Source organism: Callospermophilus lateralis, chromosome X (genome assembly GCF_048772815.1).
Source record: "Callospermophilus lateralis isolate mCalLat2 chromosome X, mCalLat2.hap1, whole genome shotgun sequence".
Lineage (NCBI taxonomy): Eukaryota > Metazoa > Chordata > Mammalia > Rodentia > Sciuridae > Callospermophilus > Callospermophilus lateralis.
The window spans coordinates 54,534,308-54,557,874 of NC_135325.1; the positions used below are offsets into that span (position 1 = coordinate 54,534,308).

General features: G+C 35.6%; 1 protein-coding gene across 3 annotated transcripts in view; it reads right to left on the reverse strand.

The window, feature by feature from the left end:
• The window catches only part of Ar (androgen receptor), a 171,238-nt gene that overhangs the window by 78,913 nt on the left and 68,758 nt on the right, over nucleotides 1-23,567 (reverse strand). The window lies entirely within an intron of this gene.

The following is a 23,567-nucleotide window of genomic DNA, read 5'->3' on the forward strand; positions in this document are numbered from 1 at the left end:
CTTCAGAAGTCACCTAGTTGACTGCCTAACCATAAGAATATTTGTGCCTGAATTCTTCTAGGTGGAAGTGAAAGAGAAGGGCAAGAAAGTCAATCCAAAACCCTCACGGAATGGTAATTCTTAATCTCCCATTGTAATTAATTCTAGTTTGAACAAATAGAACATGGTTATTAGTTACCAAAGGTCAATTTAGGTCTTTCCTATGTTCTATGCTTAAGCGTAAGTAAAACTCAGTGACCACCTGCGGTTAATCTGCTTCAGATAGATGACAACTGCCCAACTCTCAACCACAGGAATATAACTCCTATATTTTATGAGTACTTCTTCCTTAGTGAGGAAAATAAGACTTAATGGGAGCCTGTTTGGTGTGTTGGGTCATTTCAACACTCCACAACTTGTCAAGACAAGCATACTTTCTCATTAGTATATTCATTGTACAGATGAAAAAAAGTTAAGACATGGAGAGGACAGCTCAGAATGGTTTGACTCCAAATCCAACAGTTTTCTTCACCCTATCATCTTCCCACTACTTGTTTTTACTTCCTATTAATGGCTTGTTTTTTATCATGCTTAACACATGCATCGGAATCCAAAAATGGATCAATATTTATCTTCCACTCAACCCCCCGTGTAGGCAGGGCAAGAGCCAAGAAAGTTTTCACTTAGGCTACACTTTACAATTACTGAATCTCCAAGATAAATATCAGCCTTTATTCAAATCCTAGGTACAAGAAAAAGCACTTGAAATATTCTATAAACAGGTAGCCAATCTACTCTCCTTACAAGCCTTCCCTGTCCTTCCCTAAGTAAAATGCCATCAAGAGTCTAACCACTAAATCAAGACTAGCAAGGCCATGCATTTCACAAGAATGGAACTTACTTCTGACCTACAATTCAGACAAATGCAAAGAATGTCTTTCTTTGGACTAAAGTACCATTTCCATGGGTAAAATATGTGTTCCCATGCTGAGTCCTGAAACAAGGAGAAGCCAAAGTTTTACAAAAGATTCTACCTCCTCTCTTCACCTTTTTGACTTGTATAAGTAACACAAACAGTTCAAATAAAATCAGACGAATCTGTATTTAAGCACTCCACATGACAGACCATTTCATAATCATCTCATTTAATTTTCCCAACAACCCTTCCAGGTAGCTCTGTATCATCCCTATATTGCAGAAGAGGAAACTGGTGCTCAGAACAATTAAGTAAATTTGCCCAAGATCACAAGTCTATAAACTGCAATGCCAGAATTCCATCCTAGGTAAGTATGACTCCAAAATGTAGGTTCTTAATCACTGGAAAACCACGTTATGGAGACTGAAGTTTGAGATTAGATAGATTGGTTCAATTCAACATGTGGCACTACCCCTATGGATGAGGTACAAGATTAGGTTCTAGGGATACTGGTGATCAAGATATTTTCACTCTCTAGCAGAGAAGAAAAACAAGGAGCAAAGAAGAGTAAGATATAGTAAATGATATACAGTTCAGTTTTCTGCAGATGTGAAAGCACCTCAAAGGCAGGATTATTTTTTTCAATAGCATAAAAGTATGTAAGGGTAGCTGGGTGTAGTGGTGAACATCTATAATCCCAATAAGTCGGGAGGCTGAGGCAGGATGATCGTGGGTTCAAAGCCAGCCTTAGCAACATCAAGGTGCTAAGCAACTCAGTGAAATCTTGTCTCTAAATAAAATACAAGATACAGCTGGGAATATGGCTTTGTGATTGAGTGTCCCTGAGTTCAATCCCTGGTTCCACACCAAAAAAGTATGTAGGTGTAACTGAGATGAAGATGATAACAATATTATTATGTGGTCACAGAATAAATATCAAAATGGCAACAAAATGGAAACCTGCAGAAAGTAAATAAGAAGTCCTCTTGTAAGGGCCTTTAAGAAACAGAAATGGAGAATTGTTCGATGGATGGTTAGTAATGTAAGGTTAGTTAGTTCTAGAGGTCTCTTGATCAAGTTGTGCCTAGTTAACAATATAGTATTGTGCACTTAAATATTATTATGAGGGTAGACCTTATGTTAGTTATTATTATCATATTGTGGGGTCGGGCTCCAAATTCCTTAATAGGACACCCATAGCACAAGAGTTAATAACAAGAATCAACAAATGGGACTTACTTAAACTGAAAAGTTTTTTCACAGCAAGAGAAACAATAAGAGAGGTAAATAGGGAGCCTACATCATGGGAACAAATCTTTACTCCTCACACTTCAGATAGAGCTCTAATATCCAGAGTATACAAAGAACTCAAAAAATTAGACAATAATATAACAAATAACCCAATCAACAAATGGGCCAAAGACCTGAACAGACACTTCTCAGAGGAGGACATACAATCAATCAACAAGTACATGAAAAAATGCTCGCCATCTCTAGCTGTCAGAGAAATGCAAATCAAAACCACCCTAAGATACCATCTCACTCAAGTAAGATTGGCAGCCATTAGGAAGTCAAACAACAACAAGTGCTGGCAAGGATGTGGGGAAAAGGGTACTCTGGTACATTGCTGGTGGGACTGCAAACTGGTGCTGCCAATTTGGAAAGCAGTATGGAGATTCCTGGGAAAGCTGGGAATGGAACCACCATTTGACCCAGCTATTGCCCTTCTCGGACTATTCCCTGAAGACCTTAAAGGAGCATACTACAGAGATACTGCCACATTGATGTTCATAGCAGCACAATTCACAATTGCTAGACTGTGGAACCAACCCAGATGCCCTTCAATAGATGAATGGATAAAAAAAATGTGGCATTTATACACCATGGAGTATTATGCAGCGCTAAAAAATGACAAAATCATAGAATTTGCAGGGAAATGGATGGCATTAGAGCAGATTATGCTTAGTGAAGTTAGCCAATCCCTAAAAAACAAATACCAAATGTCTTCTTTGATATAATGAGAGCAACTAAGAACAGAGCAGGGAGGAAGAACAGGAAGAAAAGATTAACATTAATCAGAGACATGAGGTGGGAGGGAAAGGGAGAGAAAAGGGAAATTGCATGGAAATGGAGGGAGACCCTCAATGCTATACAAAATTACATATAAGAAGTTGTGAGGGGAAGGGGAAAATAAACAAAGAGGGAAATGAATTACAGTAGATGGGGTAGAGAGAGAAGATGGGAGGGGAGGGGAGGGGAGGGAGGATAGTAGAGGATAGGAAAGGTAGCAGAATACAACAGTTACTAATAGGGCATTAGGTAAAAATGTGGATGTGTAACTGATGTGATTCTGCAATCTGTATTTGGGGTAAAAATGGGAGTTCATAATCCACTTGAATCTATTATATGTAATATGAGATGTCAAGAGCTTTGTAATATTTCGAACAACCAATAAAAAAAATAAAATAAAATAAATAAAAAAATAAAAATGTAAAAAAAAATTATAATAATACAAATTTTCATCTATAGTGAAATTTTAAATATCGTTATTATATACAATAATCTAATCAAATTTATAGTCAATGAAAGACTAAGTTAATTAATCAACATTTTATTAGACATGAGTTTAATAAAGCATGCATTGCACAAAAAAGACTGTAAAAATAGAAGAAGAGAATTAATGAAAAGAATTTTAGAATCTGGGCTTTTACTAACTATATCTCCCTTTGTCTAGAGGCCTGAGATAACTCCTGGCTTCACCAGACTAGTTTTCAACTCTCTCTCTTTCAAAATATTTTGAACAGCACTCCCACTGACCCTGGCTTAGTGCGGACAAAGGGCACACTGCAGTTTTGACTCCTGGGCTAACCTTTGGGAGTTGGAAATGAAAATTCCAGCTGCAGTCCTTCTCGCAAGTTTACATCCTAGAAAAACTCATGCACATGTGTACCAGGAAGCACATGCAAGAATGCTCATAGCAGTTTTGTTTATAAAAGCTGAACTGGTAAATGTTATGCTGATGGGAGAAAAGATAAATACATTATGGGACACTCATTTAATAAAATACAATTCAGCAATGATAAGGAACTGGATAAAGTTTTATATAGGTGAATCCCACATACTAATGTTTTATAACAGACCTAACTCACAATAGCACACATATAATTCTATCATCTAAACTTCTAAAAGCAGCCAAAGAAAATGATGTGTTATTTAGAAATATATATGTGAAATAAGCATCAAAAAACAAGGGAATAATAAACCTGGAATATAAAATAATGATTAGCTGTGAGGGGAGGCTGGAGGAGATGATGCAAAGAAAGATAATATGAGTGAATTTATGTATTTATTTTAAAAATATTATTAATTCCCTACTGTATACCAGGCACCATTCTAAGTCCTGGGGAATGCAGCAGTGAACAAAACAAAAATCCATGCCCTCAAAGGGCTTATATTCTAGTAGTATTGATGCAATGCTGCTGTTAAAATTGCTGTTCTGTTAATCAGTGCTCATGAGCATTCATTTTATTGTTATACTGTTTAACTTATATGTTACATGCATTCTTTTGTGTGACTATAACAGCACATAATACAAGAAAAAATACTCCGGAAGTTGTAATTAAGACCTTTTTCTGTAAGGTCTTAATTTCAACCACAGCAACAGAGATTTGCTTTGAGAACAAGTGCAGAATCTGCATGTGGTACTGTGTTTCCTCCCATTTCCCCAGGGTTACCCGCTTACTTATTATCCAGAGGCAGGGCACCTGGGTTCACAGGCATGAAGCACAAGCAGTGCCACATTGAACTGATGGTTTCTCATCCAGAACACCACTTGGTATTCTCCAAATTTGCACAACTAATTAAATAAAAGTGTATTGCTAGAAGCTGTCAAGCTGCAAATGCCAGCTCAACTAGTGATAATCCCTACATGCAATATTGTCAGGAAGATACATATAATAATTAATGTGAAAGCAGATAAAATATAACTGCACATAGATGATCATAGTAATAGTACCAATGATGGTGATAGTAGCTTATTTTGTTATGCAATGCATACATATTTTATGCCAGGCACTGTGCTGAACACCTGACATAGATTAGTTCACTTAACCTATATAACAACCTGATAGGTAGATATTGTGAATACTCCCTTTTCATAGATGAGAAACTCTAGTTGCTCATTAAGTATGATTACAGATACTGCAGTGATAATGTATGGTAAGAGTTAGTTTCTTCCTTTCCATGGGTATTTTTCTGTCTCCATCCAAGTCATTTGGAGAAATTGAGATATCACTCTGTTTTTCATATGTATATAGCACAAGCATCTGGGCAAACTGAAATTAGGACACTTAATAAAAAACCAACAAAGAGCCAGGCAGTCCAGATTACTTAGCCCCAAGAAAGGTCTCCAGACCACTCTAGCCTTTGTCCTTTTCATCTTCCAAATTGTGAAGAAGTCAAGAATTGCCACTTTTCAGATCCATTATTTCCTCACGGTCTAAGAAGTGTAGGGCACATATTGTAGATTTTCAAGGCTGAGAGAGAACAAGAAAGGCATATCACAGACCTCTCTTAACTATGTCTTGGACAAGGGCAGTTCATTTTCAGCTGGCCTGGTTTTTCTTCTTGTAAGATAATGCTCTATTTTCCTCCTCCTTCACTGCCAGCTCCCACCAATATCTTTGCCATGCTGGTTTGTTCCCAGAAGAAAGTAGCTGAAACTTTGGAGGTGTGTGTGGAAACTGAGGGTACTTTAACTCCTTTTGCCAGAAACACACCAACCCAGTTTTTGCAAATTTTGTAAATTCATTTTTTTGTTGGTTTGTTTATTCATTCATTCACAGATTCAATAAACATTTAAGAAACACTAAATAGGGACCAACCCACACTAGGCACTAAAGATAAAAAAGTGAATAAAACTAGTTGCGGCCTGGCAAGATGGAGGATGCTTGTAATCCCAGTGACTCCATAAGCTGAAGCAGAAGGATTGCAAGCTGGAGAGCAACCTCAGCAACTTAGCAAGATGCTATCTCAAACTAAAAGCTAAAAAGGATTGGGTGTATAGTTCAGTGTTTAACCACCTAGCTCCATCCCCAGTACTGGAAAATAAAAGAAAACAAAACAAAACAAAAAATAAGTACAGACTACTCTCAAGGAACTGTAGAGACAAGTGGACCAACAAACACTTTGGTCCTGTTTTGAAAGCTAAGTGCCTGGTGATTCACGATCAGAAAGCATTTAGCCTCATTCCCCTCATCATTCAGAGATAAGGCCTTATCAAACCAAGTACTCAAGAGTCAGTCATTTGGAGTCTAAATCATGGAATCCTAGAAAACAAGTGCCAGGAACAAGGCAGCAGAGTGGAATGAGCATGAAACATAGTCAACAGTTATGGTATCTAGGCCCATCTGTTGCAGACTTGCTAACTAAGTCACCTAACTCATCTGCTTTCTTTTGCTAGTCTGGCAATGAGATTAATGAAAAATCCCCATGTGGCAGTGAATTTAGGAAAGTGACATAAGATACTGCTCTGCCACTCAGTCTTCTTTTGCCCTGCTATACTTAGCACTGTCAGAAATTGTTCTTTTCAACTCTTTCTTTGCTTGTTTCATGCACTGCCTCCTCAAATGGAAACCGTCTTGAGTCAGGGACTTTATCTGAGTCATTTATCACTAAATCCCCAGTCTAATGGTGCCTGGCTTATGAAATATATCAAATACATTTTTATTGATAGAGTGGATGCCAATGAGTGTGCTGGCATTCATAAATGTATGCAATGTTGTACACATTGTTTTTGTTGTTAAAGTTGTTATATTAAATATTTTCTAGTCTACCCTTCTTGTTTTATAGATAATCAGAAGGCAGTTTGGTATATTAGAGACTTCAAATTGCAGCCTTGCTTTCTTCTAGCTGTTCCACTTTAGATTCGTTATTTAACCTCCTCAAGCTTCCTTTGACTCATGTTTGCCTCACACAGCATTTGTGCAGATCCCACGAGATAAATGTATGTGAATGTGTTTTACATGCTTGAAGTGCTCTACAAATGTGGGTTTTACAAGATGAGAAAACCGAGGGTCAAAAAACAGGTCACTAGCCCAAGGTCATGCAGTGGGTTGGTGTCAGAATTTATAGTGGAATTCCAGGCTTCTAACTCCAGACTAGTATACTAAGGCTAATTCCAGAGTAGAAACAGTAAAGAAGAGTAAGCAGTGACAAGGGATAAGGGAAATCAGGCTCTGCCTGGCCTTGATTTGTCTCTTCATCATACTGGTAAAAGGAAATAGGAAGGTACCATGCCAGAGACCACATGATCACTTTGTAGAACGGAAAGAGTTTGTTCATCAAGCTGAACAATTTATCTGTGTTTATTTAACAATGAGAGTTCCACCACTTTTGAACCACTTCACCTTTACCTAGATCTTTATGATGCCAAATATGACACATTTCCTTCTCAGGTTTTATCCTAGATTGCAGTTTACTCACCCTTTTGTTTATTTGTAATATAGAAGCAAAGGTAAGGTAGTAGTATGGCAAGTGGTCATTCTTTATTTCTAACAAAGACAAAGAAAAACAATCTGAGAGATTGGGATTAGTTACAAGGAAGAACTTTGTGGCCAAAACATAAGATGTACTGAGAGTAAATGGATATTGTGAAATCTTGTATATTTGAGAAAAAGAGAGATTTAAAAAAAAATTGTGTCATTTACTTTAGCATTGTTTAAGACTCACAAGTTGTTCAAAGTTTATCTTAACCTTCAAATTGAGGTGCTTTTTGAGTGGTAACATGGCTGATTTCAAACTCTGTTCTGTGGCTTGAGAATGAAGGGAGGAAGAAGAAGAATTGAGCTGAAAGTGTCCAGGCAGGGTCTGGGATAGACACCAGAAGTTCATCAATGAAGGCTACTTGGAAGGTGAAACCAGACATGTGCACAGATTATTTCTGATATCATAATTTATAGGTGCTTTGAAAGAGGAATACACAAGTGGGGACATGATCATAAAAGACTTCATGGAATAGGTGATGATCTCTTGGGCTGAGACCTGAATTATGAGATGATGTAGAAGTGGAGACTGATGGTTTGAGGCAGGGTGTAGTTAATCAAGTTGGAGTAAGTGGCAATGTAAATAACGACAGAGGGGCTTGAACCAACAGGATTACACTGCAACAGGGTAGTACCCCTGAAATATCACTTGGAAAAGGTTGTGGAGGAGACAAAATAAGGAGCTAGAAATAAATCTTGAATGTCATGACAGCACTTTGAATTTGTATTCTGTAGGCCAAGAGGTTTTTCACTTGGTCATTTAATAAGAATACACATACTCAGTTCTGATCTATAACTTCAGACCTAGAGTTATGGCTAAGTAAGGAAGGGATCCCATCTCTATATTGCTAATTAGCTCTTCAGCTATTTCTAACACATCAGTGAGTTAGGTCCACTGCTATAAGCTACTGGGGAGTAATTGAGAGCTATTAGGGAGAAAGTTCCAGAAGCAGATATTTCTGATAAGACTCCTCTGAGGTCCTGTATGAGAATCAGAGGAAGTAGAAGGATATGAATAAGGCAACTGTGGTTATTTTGAAGCAAGGCTGTGTGTATGTCTGTGTGTGTGTGTGTGTGTGTGTGCGCGCGCATGCGCGTGTGTGTTCATGTGCATGTACACATGCTGGTGTAGGGGAACTGTTTAGCCTGTAAAATGAACAGATATTAGTCACTGATTGACTGATTGAATGGTGGTGTAGGTGTGGTGCATTGAGGAAGTGTATTACATTAAGTCCAGAATGACTCAGGTTTTCTGGGTTGAGTCATTGGGGATTGCCATCCACTGAAATAAACTATAGTCTAACAGTTAATCTTGGAGTCAGAGAGACTTGAGTTCAAATCAATTTACTGTCTACAGATCTTGAACAGAATGTTCAAGGATTTTGGACCTCAAAGCTCCTTTCTATAAAATGGGGATCACACTTACCTCATTCATTTGTAGTAAAGAATGAACTATAAAATATGTAATATAGTAGCTGGGACATATAGGCACCCAGTAAATACCAACTGTTGTTATTGTGCTGTATGTTGCAATATATACTGGAGCGAGATGGGGTTGGGGATTTTTTAATCTCTGCTAATGATTCTTGTCCACATAATCAAAATCAAACTCTTATCGTGGGGAGAAAGATACTGTTTTCAAATGTCTAGTTAATCCCTGGCATTGTTTGTCATCAGGCTGGGTCTCATTGTACATAGGTTTTAACAGATCAAGGTAAGCTCTGTTATTGGCATCTCCAACAATGTGGGTATTTAAAGTGGGCTGTTTTTCTAGGTCCTGTATGTTTTCTGAGCCAATATGAAATGTCTAACCTTGGCTGCCTAATTGTAGACTGAACTTGGAATCTCATCAGCATTTCATTGCTACCCAAGTTGTGTCTGCTCACATCGTGCTATCTTCCTTCTTTGGGTTTCTGAAGTCCTCAGACACTTGGCTGAACATTTTTCACATTTCTTCAGCTACATCATCTGTGTTTTTCTGTCTCAGACAAACTCACAAAAGAACTTTAATGATAGAGAGGTTTTTTCTTTTTCTTTTTTTTTTTTTTTTTTGTGTGTGTATTGTAAGTTTTAGGTAAGGAGGTTGTGGTAGCTGCTGCTTTAACCGGTAATGTTTGATAGAGGAGGCACATAGGAGACAGCATGATTTCAGAACTCACTGAACTCTGAGTTCAATGCTCTAGATTCATAATTTCAAAGGGAAGAAGAGTGGAATAAGGAAAACATGGAGAAATTATCATTTATTTTGAGTGTACTAGGCCTTTTCCCATATTATCCAATGCTTTTTTTATAAAACCCTTTTGAGTCTGGAAAGTTATTCCCCTCATTTTATAGTTAAGGAAACTGATCAGCAGGGAGGTTATGTTAACATGACTAGTTATCAGTAGTACTGGAATTAGAACTCAGTTCTTTGTGCCATATGCCTTTTCTTTTCCTTCTTGTTATGCTTTAACTTTCTAGAAAGTGTGTTTCATTTGTCTCAACTGTGAAAATCTGGAATACGTTCTCTGAATGACAGTAAATCTCTTCAAACCAGACTTAAGATATGGGAAAAGGATATTTGTATTTGTGAACCCGTAATGTATTCCAAGTGTCTCCCACAGTGTCTGACAGATAGTAGAGTGCTCAAAAATATTTGTTGATCTCTTCTGGCAAGATGGTAATCCTATAATGGATGAGACCTATTTTGATAGCTGCTTTACTGTTTAATGCTTTCACTATCTTTTAAAAGGATTGTGGAATATAGCTGAGTAATTATTTGAAAATGGTTATATAGATTAACACAGGTTGTCTGTTTCTGATTTTAGGCCTTGGGAGAAATTATTGTGCAAAATGACAGTAGAAATGTTGTTCTGCAACAGAACTCTGACATAGGAATCATAATACCTGACTTCTAGTGTCAGCTCTGCTTCTAAATAACTGTTTCTCCTAATCCCTTTCTGTGCCTGAAAGTTTGCCCTATACAATAAAGACATTGGACTAAGTCAGTGAGCTTCATTTCTTACAGAACATTAAATCATTTAGAGAACTTTTTGGGAAAAGTATATGCCTGGACCCCTAAGGAAGTTTGATTAAATCATAGTAGGGAATGTGGGGAGAAACATTGTTATTTTATGCAAACTTGCTTTTTGAGTTTAATGTGCAGTCACCATTGAAAAAGCACTGGATAGATGGTCTATAAGGGCCATGCATCTCTGAAAGTCAATAAGGGACAGTGCTATGTATCTTTATAGTTAGCCAGGTATGCATTTAAATCCTGGCTCTGCTACTTAATAGTTATGTGATCTTAGAAACTGTTAAGTGACATGGCATCTCTGGCTTTTTCATTTGTAAAATGAAAATACACTATGTACCTGCAATAATAATTATTGGTATTAAGGCCTTCCCCAGTGTCTAGCACATAGTAAGCCCTCAAGTAAATGGTGTCTTTCATATCAAATGTTCAAATGGAGGTTGTGAGGAAAATATTGGTCTAGTAAGATTTAACATGTAATTGGAATCAGTTGTTGTTGTTGTTGTTGTTTTTTTTTCATTTCCTATTTCCCTGACAATGGATTCCGGAAACAGAAAATGTGGAAACAATTCACAGCCCTAAGATCTGATGACACTGCAGAAAACAATCTGGCTAATTCTTCCATGGCTGATTGGCTATGATGGCTAGGAAGCTATTGGAAAAAAATTTGGCTCAGAGAAGATAGCAGATGTGACTTGGGAAGTGCAAGGACATGACTATAATAAGGATTCATCTGTTCAGCTTCATTTCTAATAGTGATACCAGGAGAAAATGACAGATTTTTCATGTTGGTGGGACACTCTGATAAAAACAGTCTTGCTACCACCCCTCCAGCTGTCTTGGCATGTTTGTCAGTGATGTAAAATTCAGGAAAAATGGAAATCGCCAGTAACTCTATGGCTGATGCATAGTGACAAGTAATATTTCTATTCATGGTTGTATGTCGTACAAAGCAGACCCTGCATATCAGGTTTTAGGCTTTTGTATACATGAGACTCATAGATACTACCATCTGATCTCTAAGTAGATTACAGACTAAATATTTGATAAACATGTAAAATGTCTAGCTTGGTCAGTAATGAGGCTTAGGACATGGTGGACATTACCCTCTAATACCCACAGGCAAAACAGAGTTTCTCTTCCAATAGTAATTACCAACTTGGACTTTTATAGCATTTCTGTTGCCACACTTTGCATTAACTATTTATGCACTTGCTTTAGCCTTAAATGAGCTAATGAGAGCTCCTTGAGGATGAGGCTCTGTATTTATCATATTTACATATCCATCCTTTAGCAAAGTTCTACCTTATAACATACAGATTACTGAATGAAGGAATTAATGGATGAATGAATAAATAAAGAGGTAAGTGACTTTTCTTCGTTTATTTTTGTGTGTGTGTGTGTGTGTTTGTGTGTTTGTGTGTGTGTGTGTGTGTGCATATGATTTTTGCATCACATAAAATAAACCTGACTTGGAAGATGAGACTTCCAGAATGATGGAAAGAGGACTTCAATATATGTGCCCTTTCCTAAAAGCAAGGAAAACACTATCTAAATTTGTAAAAATCAACTCTTCCAGAACTCTGGCAAGGAAACAAAGGCTTGCAAGAATATGAGAATAATTTAGTCAAGAAAAAATGTTTCAAGTTCTCTCATTATAATGAGAATAATTAGAAATCAATAATGGAAGCAATTTGAGAAATTCACAAATGTGTGAATGGAATTAAAGATCACAGTCCTAAAAAAACCACTGGGTCAAAGAAGCAAACACAAGGGAGATGAGAAAATACAGAGATGAATGAAAATGAAAATGCATGGGATGCAGCTAAGCTAAAACAGTGCTTAAAGGGAAATTTATAGTTGTAAATGCTTGTATTAGCAAAGACAGAGGATCTCAAATCAATAACCTAAACTTCCATCTTAGAAAAGTAGGAAAAGAATAGCAAACTAAAAACAAAGAAAGCAGGCCAAAGAAAGATTAATGGCAAGCAATTAGAGTGGAAATAAATGAAACAAACTGTATGAAAAAATAAAGTAAATGAAATAAAATATTGATTCTTTGTAAAGATCAGCAAAATTAACAAACCTCTAGTAAGTTTGACTGGTAAGAGAGAAGATCCAAATTACTAAACTGAGCATTGAAAATGAAGACTTCATTATCTACTTTAGAAAAATGTTTGGAAAGGATTAAAAGAGAGTACTATGAACAACTTATTACAAAATATAGGTAATGTGCATGGAGTGGAAAGATACTCAGAAAGACCCAAACTACATAAACTGATGCATGGAAAATGAGAAAATCTGAATAGCCCTCTGATAAATAGAGTGAATTACTAATTTTAAAAAATCACACAAAAAAGTCCAGATACAGATGCCTTTGCCAGCAAACTGTATCAAATGTTTAGATAGGGTTTAGCACAGATTATCACCAAGAACAGTAGAGGCAAGAACACTCCCCACAGGCTGGAGATATAAGTACATGTATGAAGACACAAATTGGTGTGAATATACTGTGTATACAACCAGAGATATGAAAAACTGTGCTCTATATGTGTAATAAGAATAGTAATGCATTCTTCTGTTATATATAAATTTAAAAAAAGAACAATCCCCACTAATTCTGTGAGGTCATTATTACCCTCATACCAAACCCAAAGATATCATACAAATAGAAAACTACAAGCCAATATCACTTTTGAATTTAGGTAAATTAAAAAAACTCACAAAATATTAGTGAAACAATCCACTAACAAATAAAAAGAATCATAAGCAAAGATCAAGGAGGGATTTATCTCAGAAATTCAAGCTTGGTTTAATATTTGAAAACTAGGTAATATAATATACCATAGTAAAAATAAAGACAACAGCAGTATGATCAATTGCTTCAGTAGATAAGAGAAAAAAAAACATTTGACAAAAATCCATTGAGAATTCATCATTAAAACACTTAAAAATTAAGCATAGGAATGAACTTTCTTAACATGATGGATGTACATTTGTGCAAAATGCACATGACCTTTGGTTTCTTGGCAATGGTTTCTTGAATATAACACCAAAAACCCAGGCAACAAAACATTCAATAATCTGAATTTCATTACATTTGATAATGATTTTGTTGCAAACGATACCAACAAGAACGAAAATGCAGTAAATAGAATGAAGGTATTTGCAAATTATATCACTAATAAGGGTATTGAATCCAGAATATATAAATAACTCCTGCAACTCAATAACAAAAACAAATAATCCATTTTTTAAATGGGCAAAGATTTGACTAGAAATTTCTACACAGAAGTTATGCAAATGAAAAAATGTGCAACACCATTAGTCATTAGGGAAATGCAGTTGGAGACCAAACTGAGATACCATTTCACACACATTAGTTTGGTTATAATAAAGAAGGCAGAAAAAAAAAATAACAAGGCTTGGCTTGTATGTAGAGAAATTGGAATTCTTATAAATTGCTGCAAACATTTGGAAAACCTGAAATATTCTTAAAATGTTACTGTTTGACCTGGCAGATCTATTCCAAAATATATGCTCAAGAGAAATGAAAACATGTCCACAGAAATGTTCATTGTTCATAATAACCAGAGCAGAAGAAACCAAAATGTCTGCCACATGATCAATGGAACACCCAAATGTAATATATCCAAGTAATGGAATATTATCTAACAAGAAATGAAGTAATGATACATATTATACTGTGGATGAATCTTGAAAACATTATGCTAAGTGAAAGAAGCAAGTCACAAAAGATCACATACTCTATGATTTTATTTACATCAAATGTCCAGAAAAGGAAATTCTTTAGAGACAGAAAGGAAACCAATGTTGCAAGTATCTAGGAAGAAGGGTTAATGGGGAATGGCTGCTAACCACCATAGGGTTCCTTTCTGGGGTGATGAAAATCAATCTCCCTTTCTCTCTCCCCAGTTATCTACCTTGCTCTAAAATATGTGTGTAGCCAAGAAGAATTCTCTCTTTTTTTTTATTTTTTAGGATATTAGACATCTTTTTTTTTAATTGCAAAATGTAAAGGCAATCAGTACTTACAATGCACCCACCATGAGGCAGTCATAGAGGAAAGTCCTTTATATATGTTAATGTAAGTCTCACAAACTATTCAGAACTGAAAATATGCCCAACTCTCCAGATGAAGATTTTGGAACTCAGAAATGCTTTATTGATTTTGCCCCAATATCAGTGGTGGAATTAGGATTTCAGCCCAGATCTGTCTGATTTCAAAGTCCTGCTGAGTTGACATTCCTCTACTGGACAAGGAAAATTGGTTTGTGATTTTGTATTTCATCATGGTTCTATACTCATTGGAGAGCTCACTCAAATGAGTCACACTTCTCAGAGTATCTCTGTGTCCTCCTTGGGAGAAAGAGTGGGGAGGGAAAGGTTGAGGGGAGGGAGGGAAAGGGAAACCAGAGAACTCAGCTGAGTGCTTGAGGTTAACCTAAATCCAACTTCCCCTTTATCTGACTGATAAAGAAATAAAGGCAGAGGAAGTGTGTACCTTTCTTAAGGTTCTGAAACTAGGAAGAAACACAGCAATAATTAGAATTTAGGACCAATTGGGTAGTCTTTCATTATATCACAAAAGGCCAAAATAAAGCCTTGCAACTAACAACTAGTAGTAGATATTCAGAAATCCTGATTGATTTACACTAATTCCATTGTATACCAGTGCTGAGAGCAAATTATTTCTTTTTTGAAACTCCAATTTTGGAGTTCCATCCTTGGTGAGCCTAGGATGGAAGTTAAATCTAAAAACAAAATCAAATATTTGGGGGAACTTGGAAGGGAAAAATCATACTTTTATAAAGGTATAAATCAGAATTGAGAGTGTTAAGATAAACCTGTGCTAAAATTCATTTATGCTTCTTATGGAAGAAGCACATTTTATATATTAAGTCTCCCCTAAGCATGGAATTGGTCTTTTAAAGATTTGCACAGATAAAACTGCTAATTCTCTATTTGCTAGAGCTCATTATATTTACCAAAGTTTTCACATCTATTAACAAGGTGGCAACTGAACCACTCTATGGGCCAGGGACCTACAGAGTAGGCCACCACTGACACTGTCTCTTGAGGTGACGATGGATCACAGAGTTATTAAAAGCAATGTGAAAGAAATTCACAAACAAGAATATTACAGAGTGATATAAGATCATGGAGGGGGGAAGACCAAATTTCTAAAAGATTAATTGGAATATAATTTATATAACATAAGTGTATCCATGTAAGTGTAGAATCCAATGGTTTTTAGTGTATTTACAGAGTTGTACAATTTAATTACTATCCAATTCTAGGAGAGTTTCATCACGTCAAAGTAAAACCCCATACCTTTACCAGTCCCTCCCTATCCTCCCCTCTACAGCTGCTGTGAACCTAATCTGCTTTGTTTTTATGAATTGGTCTAGTCTGGACATTTCAGATAAATACCATCATATAATATGTGGCCATACATGACAGACTTCCTTAACAGTGTTTTCAAGTTTCAGGCATGTTGTAGCTTTTATCAGTACTTGCCTCTATTTAATGGATGAGCAATACTCCATTATAGGATATTCCACATTTTAGTCATCTCTTCATCAGTTGAGAAAAATGTGAGTTGTTTCTATTTTTTGGCTAATATTATTAATGCCTCTTTGAACATGCACATTCAGGTTTTTATGTGGCCATGTGGTTTTAATTCTCATGGATAATTCATAAGAATGAAACTGATAATACCTATGATACTTTGGAGTGAATTGTCATATGGTAATTCTATATTTAGCTTTTTGAGGAATTCTGGAATATTTTTCCAAATCAGCTGTACCATTTTACATTCCTGCCAGCAGTGCATGTGGGTTCCAATTTCTTAACATTCTTGCCAACACTTGTTATTAATGCTTGTTATTTTCCATTTAATTATTACATTTATTTAATAGCCATTCTACTGGGTGTGAAATGGTAGCTTATTGTGGTTTGATTTTCATTTCCCTAATGACTAATGATATTGAGCATCTTCTCATTTACATAAATGGTATACATCTTCTTTGGAGAAATAGCCATTAAACTCTGTAACCTATTTTCAGATTGGGTTATTTATCTTTTTATTATTAGCTAGTAAGAACTTTTTTATTAGTGCATATTAATTTTACAGATCAGTGGGGTCTATTGTGTCACATTCATACATACATGTAACATTTTTATCATACACTGTATGAGGTCATTTACTAGATACAGGGTTTGCAAATATATTCTCCCATTCTACAGGCTAAATTTTTGCTTTTTTAAATATTTATTTTTGTTTTAGATTTAGTTGGACAGAATACCTTTATTTTATTTATTTATGTGTGGTGCTGAGGATGGAACCCAGGGCCTCAAACGTGGTAGGCAAGTGCTCTACCGCTGAGCCACAACCTCAGCTCTTGCTTTCCTGACTGTATATTTGCAACATGAAATGATTGTCTTATGTCATATTATATGGTTTACTCTGGATAATGTTTCCTCTTCATTTGGGAAGACTTTGTGTTCTGCTGTTGGTGGGTGGAGTACTCAATAGCTGTCTGTTAGGTCGAGTTGTTTTGAAGGGTTTTACATCTTCCATTTCCTTGCTGATTTTCTGGTCTAGTTGTTCTATCTGTTTTTGAATGAAAGGTATTAAACTCTCCAACTATTGATATTGAACTACTTTTCTGATTCATCTATTTTAGGACTCTGTTGTAAGGTAAGTATGTGTTTATAAATGTTATATCTTCTTGATTGACCCTTGATTATTATAAAATGTCATTTTTTATTTCTAATAATAGTTTTTTTCTTAAAGACTCATTTCTCCATATGATATTCTCATTGCATGTATTTATATTACTATCTTCATTTTTGTTCATTCTTTTCTCCTTTCTACTATAAAATGCATAATCTCTTTGATCTATGCTGAAATTTCTTAATATTTCTGCCAACTCAAATCTACTTTTGAGTTCCTCCAGTTAATTTTTCATTTCAATTATTGTGCATTTTAGTTATAAATTTTCCTCTGCTTTTTGTTTATAATTTCTCTTTATGAACATTCTCTATTCGGTAAGAAATTATTATAGTACTTTCTTTATTATTTTAGACACATTTCCTTTAGTTCTTTGAATATATCTAAAGTAGTTCATGTATAAAAAAGAATGATATCATGTCATATGTTGGTAATGCATGGAACTGGAGAACACTATGCTAAGTGAAATATACTAGACTCAGAAAGTCAAGAGTTGAAGGTTTTCTCTCATATATGGAAGCTAGAAACAGAGAAAAAAAGGAGAAGAAGGAAAAAAAGTAGGGGATCTCAGAAAGGTTGAAGATAGACCAACAGAGTAGAGGAAGAGAACTGAGAGGAAGGCAGGAGGGGGAGGACATGGGGGAAGTACTGGGTAAAAAAATCTACCAAATTATTCTGTCTATGTATGACTACACCACAGTGAATCCTGCTTATATATAGGCATAATGCATTAATTTAAATAATAATAGCTAAAAGGGAGAACAGCAGAGGGTCAGGGTGAAGCCAGGAAGCAGAAAGGCAGTCAATATAGATAATAAATAATTGGGTCTGTTCTAGAAGATGGGGATTGGTTGGAAAAAAAAATCAAATGCTGCCCTACCCCCTACTTCTTCCTGAGTCCTTCCCTGCTCTTGCTCAAATCTGTTGCTGAGGTAACCTGCCACAGGAATTGTTCCTCCCTGCAGGGAGTTGTAAAAGTTGTTAATTGATACCTCCTGGCTGTTACCTTACTGCCTGAGTTCACTCAACCATTTGACTTTTCCCCCTTTCCCATTTGCTTTCCACCTTTTGGTAGATCCTCTACATAGGATGGGGAGAGATAAGGAGGAAGAAGGCAGAAAAGCAAAGAGAATCTAAAAATTCTAAAAGGGGCAGGACACTCCCACTTCTTTGGATACCAGCTATGGCCCCCTTCTTCCTCCTGGGAGTAGTCTGTGTTATTATTCTTTAAACAAAACTTGCTTTCTAAGCTTGCTTTTCCTCCAATGTTCAAGCTTCAATACTTGGGGAAATTGAATGCATCACCAGTAACTAGTGGTATCAAGTGGGGAAAGGGGGAGAAGAAAAGGAAAGGTATTGGGGAATGAGATTATCAAATTTTTAAATGTATGTAAAAATGTGGCATAATGAATCCCACTGATATGTACAATTAAAATGCACATATTTTAAAAAGCTAAAAATCAACAAAAATAAAATAGCTGATTTAAAGTCTTATCTAGAAAGTTCAACATCTGGGTTTTCTCATAAATACCTTTTATTAACTAAAAAATTCCTCTATGGGCCATACTTTTTTGTAATTTTCAGTTGAAAACGGGATATTTTAGATATTATATCATAACTCTGGATACCAGATTACCCCTTCCTGAGATATATTTTTTTATCTTGTGCTATGTCATTTGTTTGTGTAGTGACTTGGCTGAACTAACTATGTGATTCTGCTTCCCCAAGATTGTGAAACTTCTGATGTTTCTGCTCAAATCTTTCCTTGTTTTTAATCATTTAACCTGGTTTCTTATTGGTCAATTCTGGATTTACATAAACCAGTTTTTTATCAGAGGTTTTTCTTAAACTGCCTTATTTCAGATATTTACCCTTTACCACTGGATGTACATGTAGCTTAGCGAATATTTTCACAGTTCAGAGACTTTTTAAGTATATATTTTTATAAATTTTATCTATCTATCTATCTATCTATCTATCTATCTATTTATTTATTTATTTTATGTGGTGCTGAGGATAGAACCCAGTGCCTCACACATGCTAGAAAAGTACTCTACCACTGAGCGACAGCCCCAGCCCCACAATTCAGAGACTAGGATTTTGCACCACATTCAGCAAGAGACAAGTAGTTCAGAAGTTCTCCCTCTAATTGCTTTTAAGAGGGTACACTCTTTTATTCCACTGGGGACAAAATGTGATTTTATTGTTAAGTCTGGCATTGTAGGGATGGCCCCTTTGGTCAAAATATAATCAATTGTCATGGATTGTGCCTAAGCCTTTTCAGCTTAAAGCCTTCTCTATTTTACTAATGGTTCCATGCATGGTTTTAGGAATACTTTAGAACCTGCTCCACATCCTGATCAGATATGCATAACTTTCCATATATCCAGCAATGAGTGTGATCCTATGAATACTCATCTTAGCTGACTCGCCCGCCGCCCCTAGTTTTCTGGTAATCTGGTTGGTCTGCTGTTTGGCTTATGGCTACTAGTATCACAGAACTACCAATTCATTCTTAATTTCTCACAACCAAGATCTTCATTTTTTTAGTGGTGTCCTCAGGCACTGGACTTCCTCATGATCTGTTTCAAATAAAGTCAATCATCTCAGGAAGACCTTCAGAGCTCTCTGTCCTAATGACATGTCTCTTTCCCCTCATCCACAACAGAACCTTTGTGTCACTGCAGTGAAATTGAGACCTGCTTCTCCTAGAGTGAACACACCCCCACTATCAACTCTATAAGAATATTCTGGTTATGAGTCCTCCAGGATTGCCTTTCCTAGTATGGAGGCTTCACTTTATATATATAAACAAGTATGCACAGCCAATTATTCTTGGATGAACACACCCCTGGGGGAAAGCCTTCATGAGTAGAAGGTAGGGGTAGAAAGGGTTTTGCTCTCAGCTTTGCATTATTAAAACAGTGCTTCTGCAATGCATGGTTAGAGGCATAGGAGATGCTGGCAGCCAACACCACTGAGGGTGAAAGCCTTTCCCTAGATAGGAGTTGGAAGGAGAGAGAGCATTTATCCTCTTGGTTATATCTGTCTCTAGAATATATTCCATCACAGGGAGTGAGGAGCGAGTATAAGAGTGTGTTATTGTTCACATATCATAGATTCTTGCTGTTCTTACTAAGATATAATAGATTTACTTAAATAAATTTTTTATTCTTACTGTATGACCTTAGAACACTATTTGGAGAACTTTTTTGGATAATTTTTATCAGTAAAATAGATGTTTTGCTGGGTAGAAGGTCTACCAAGATCCTTGACTTGTCATTCCAGAATGCCTGCCTTTATGAAAACCTCTGTCTTGGAGTAGAATGATTGGAAAAGGTCTCATAGAATACACAAAAATAATGTTTATTTAAATTGTTTTTGTTGGGCAGGCAGATTGGAAAGAAGAAAGTTGTCCCATACAGGAAAACAGCAAATGTTAAAGTAAGTATTAATAAGGCTGGGAGGCTCTGCATTAGTGGTGAAGATCAAGTAGCTGCAGTGAGTAAGCTAGGCTAAGCAATTTGGATCTCATCCTACAGACACTGAGGAACCATGAGAGAGCTTTAAGATGGGGAATTATCTGGGCACTTCTGCAATCAAGACAGGTCAAACTGACTAAGATCCTGAGCAACTTAAAAGGAATTAGATTTAATCCCAGACTTCGCCAAAGCAGGGAAAGGAAGGTGAGAATGCAGTTAGCAGCCAACACAATGCTTTTCAGTTTTTATATCAGATAAAATTATATTTAATTACTGTTAAGATAAATCCAATTCCCACTCATAACTAAAATAGTTAAGGAGGTAAAAAAGAACATGATCCTTTGTTTGGAATATCTGTTCATTTGTTCAACTAAATACCAACATATGTGTGATTTATGTTGACATAGCTCATACTGTAATGTTTCTCTAAGTGAAAATTTATATGAGAAACAAAATAAATCTTTGTTTCAAAGTGTGTTGCATATTTTCTTCAAAATGAAACATATCTCTGAGTTGTTTAAATATGTATTTTTACATATGAAAGCCTTTGTTGTTGAAATGAATTATCACTACAGTAGGCATCAGGAACCAGGAGATCCAGTCAATACTTGTGCTATCAGATTACTGTGGAATTTTTATAGAGTCAGTTTCCTTCTTGAAACTAAATTTGTTTTCCTGTAAAACATAAAATTAAAAACATATAAAGAAATTAAGGTTGAATCAGGCAATTTCTATGGTTATCTCTAGCTCTCGTGTCCATTATTAAAGAGTCTTTTTAGCAAAAATACTTACTGAACATGGTTTACATAAATCCCACCTAAGAAGACCTTTGAAATATGGCCTCCAAAGTCTGAAGCCATGAAGAAAAAGATTGTTGAATTTAACTGTAGTATATAATGTAAGACTGCTGGATCAGAAAACATATGAACAAAGTTGAAAGATAAATAGGGAAAAGTATTTGTAACACACATGACAAGGAGCCAAATTCCTTTATATACAAAGAGCTCCACAAGTCAATAAGAAACAGATGAAGACTCAAAGAATGACAACAACAACAAATGAGTAAAGGCCAAGAACAGGCAGTTCAAGTGGAAATAAATATAAATGGCCAATAAACATGTGAAAAGATGATCATTTTCACTCATAGTTGAAGAGAGGCAACTTGAAGTCATGATATACTGTTGTTTTTAATGATCAGATTTACAAATATTAAAAAAATGAAAAATGTCCAATGTTTATAGGTTTTGGCAGGGAAAGGGTATTATCAACCAGCACTTAAAATGTATAAACTCTTTTATTCAACTATTTAACATCTAAGAATTTATCTGATGTACAAAAGTATGCTAATAAAAGTATACACTTATATTATCTGACAATTTCAGAGTGCTGATTGCACTACTTACTGCATAAATAACAAAGTTTTTCTTTATTAATACATATTAATTATACAAAATAATGGGTTTCAATACCTAAATCCTTAATGTACATTATTGACTCAAAAACTTATACCAGCCCTATGGAATAAAGATCATTTACTATTTATGTTTTACATATGAGGACATTGAAGCAAAAGAAAAAATGAAGTTATTTGCTCAATTCCACATAGCAAAGAGGTGGTGGCATCAACATATGAACCAAACTGGTTTAGTTCCTGAGTCACTTGTTTTCAGCACCATATATACTCTCTCTTAAGGATGTTAATTGCAGCCCTAGTTTCAACATCAATAAGGTTAGGAAAAAAACTACTAAATATCCATTAGTAGGAAGAATGACAAAATAAATTACAATCCAACCATACAATTTGAAAATGGTACAATCATTAAGAAAATTAACATTGATCCATGTAAGCTGAAATAATATGTAAAATAAGGTTGATTTATTAAGTGAAGGAATAAAATTATAAAAGAGTAATTTTAGTATGATAGAATTTGTGAAAAATAATATGCACATGTTTAAATATATATGCATGCTTTTAAATGCACAGAAAATGTCTGGAAATATACACAAGAAGTTGGTCTCTTTGGTTACCTCTGAGGAGTAGAATTGAGTAGTGCAGAGAATGGGTGAGTCATTAGTAAAATCTTTATAATTTTATATCCTTTTGTTCAGTTTCATTATTTTACCATGAGGAGGTATTATTATTATTAGGTAAAAAAATTAATAGAACCCATCAAACAAACTTTAAGCACCCTACCAAATGATTCTATCTGTCACCTTCCTCCTACCAGAAAAGAGACTTTTGAGACATTAATTTATTAATGTGATGTATGAACTGCGTTAACACTGAGCTGTAATGCCACTGACTTCCTCTCTGGGTCTCCCAGGTGTCAGGTCCAGGACCAAAAGGGATACTGGATACTCTCAGCCCTGTGGATTAACACAAGAACTTTCCCTTGGGAGGTTGTCTCAGGTTATTCAGATATGCTGTAAGGAGAAGGAACAAACTAAACAAGCCTAAAAATATTTAAGTCCTTAAGTTCTAAATTTCAATATAGGATAGGGTGTTGGGAATACTTATACAATGATGAATCCCTCTTCCCTTGGTCTACAGAAATCTGCATGTCTCTTGAATTTGACAAGGGTTAAATGGTCATATCCTTTAACGAAAAATGATCTTATTTTGTCTCCTTTTATGAAACTCAAATTTAAATTTAAAAATAGTACAAAATAGTCTTTAAAAATCTTCACAAACTTTGGTGTTTATTTAAAATTTTCTAATGTTAGAGAATATAACAGGAATACATTTTATGAAAAGTATTTGAAAAGATTTATTGGTGGCAAAATTTACATATATATAGATAGAGAGGGAGAGAGAGGAGGGAAGAAGGAGACGGAGAAAGAGAGGTTTCATTCAAATTTATAGGGAAGACACTAAAGA